The 1,944-nt window shown below is 25.7% G+C and overlaps 1 long non-coding RNA gene across 1 annotated transcript; it reads left to right on the top strand.

The window, feature by feature from the left end:
* LOC113224047 lies at positions 1 to 300 on the top strand. The gene is made up of 2 exons (XR_003309016.1): positions 1 to 49; positions 174 to 300. It is a non-coding gene; the product is annotated as an uncharacterized LOC113224047 (long non-coding RNA).
* The last annotated feature ends 1,644 nt before the right edge of the window (positions 301 to 1,944 follow it).

The raw sequence follows: 1,944 nt of genomic DNA on the forward strand, positions 1-1,944 counted from the left end.
TGTAGATTCATTTTTGGCAGCACAATTATTAGAACCGACAAAAAAAAAGGTAACCAATAAATAGTTAAACAAATGGGGATATACACATAAATATATGTATGTACGTATGTATTTATGTATGTACATAAATGCATAACAACGGCACCATGTACTTTTTTATTATACATTTTTAGGAGAGGAAGAAAACGACATATCCTTATCCCGCATCCCATAAAAATGAAGAAAAAGGTGAAAAAACAGACAAAAAAGCAGACGAAAAAACAGACGAAACAGCAGACGAAACAGCAGACGAAACAGGTGGTGAAAACGAGCACGAAAAAGAAGAAGAAAAAGGAGAATGAGGAGGAGAAAGAGAAGGAAAAGGGCAAGGAAAAGGAGAAAAAAAAAAAAAAAAAAAAAAAAAAAAAAAAAAAAAAAAAAAAAAAATAAAAATAAGAAAAAACAAGAGAAGAACAAAGAAGAAAAGGAGGAGAAGACCAACGAGATAGACAAAATAGACAAAGAAAAAAAGAAAAAAAAGGATAAGACAGATAAGAAAGATAAGAAGGAAAAGAACGAAAAAAAGGAAAAGAAAGAAAAGAAAGATAAGAAAGAAAAAAAAGATAAGAAAGAAAAAAAAGATAAGAAAGAAAAAAAAGATATAAAAGAAAAGAAAGATAAGAAAGAAAAAAAAGATAAGAAAGAAAAAAAAGATAAAAAAAAAAAAAAAGATAAAAAAAAAAAGAAAGATGAAAAAGACATGACAGTCGAAAAAGACATGACAGTCGAAAAAGACATGACAGTTGAAAAAAATATGACAGTTGAAAAAAATATGACAGTTGAAAAAAATATGACTGTTGAAAAAAATATGACAGTTGAAAAAAATATGACAGTCGAAAAAGACAAAAAACATAACAAAAACAAAAAAAAAAATAAAGATAAAAAAAAAGATAAAAAAAAAGATAAAAACAGAAAGAAGGACAGAAAGACCGATAAAGCTAAAAAAACGAAAAAGAAGATCGAAAAAAAAAAAAAAAGTGAAAAGAAGAAGAAATTTACAAACTGATTGAGCATTCATAAAATGAGAACGATGTTTTTTTTTTTTTATTACTAAAGATTAATTATTTAATTTTATATTAATATGCATTTTGCATGGATCTTGCTTATTTATGTTATTTTCCTGTTCACATTTGTAGTTTACATTATATTCTCAGTTCACAATGATACGATGGTTTTTTTTTTTTTTTTTTTTTTTTTTTTTTTGCGTATGATTTTACTTTTAGTTATTTTTTTTAACTAATTATGAAAGTTATTCTTCTCATTTTCTTCTGGTAAATAAAATAAAACATAGTAGGTGCGCATTAGTAATATTTTGTTTATATATAAAATTTGTACCATAATTATATAATATCAGGACTTTTTATGAATCATTATTTATAGTCGATTTTCTATTTTCAATGATAGTAAGCATTTTGGTAAAAACTTGTCTAGCTGCTATCAACTTTTTTAATTTATTTGTCTGTACTTGTTTTTCTAGCTGTGCGATGTCCTTATCTAATATTTTTTTTTTTATAATGAAATTGTAATCTATATCATATAAATCATTGTCGTTTGTGTCATCAGGGTTTTCATATATTTTTTCTTCTTCACACATATCTGAACTTGTTTGGTAGTTATCTGCATTTTCTAGTACTTTTTTTTCTTCTTCCTCGAGTACTCTTTCTGTAGAGTTACTTAATGTATACTCGTTCACTTTTGCACTATTTTGGGGCCTTATTATGTTTAAGGGGTTATTTTTACTTTCTTGGTTTAAATTTTCGCTTGTTTTATTACTTGTTAACGTTTGTTTGGAATTCCTTGCAGGTGACTTAGTCATTTTGCTAACACTTTTGCTCACGCCTTTGCTTTTTGCTGTTTGCTTTTTACTTTTTACTTTTTACTTTTTACTTTTTACTTTTTACTTTT

The sequence above is a fragment of the Piliocolobus tephrosceles genome, unplaced genomic scaffold (genome assembly GCF_002776525.5).
Source record: "Piliocolobus tephrosceles isolate RC106 unplaced genomic scaffold, ASM277652v3 unscaffolded_43365, whole genome shotgun sequence".
In the NCBI taxonomy this organism is placed as follows: Eukaryota; Metazoa; Chordata; class Mammalia; order Primates; family Cercopithecidae; genus Piliocolobus; species Piliocolobus tephrosceles.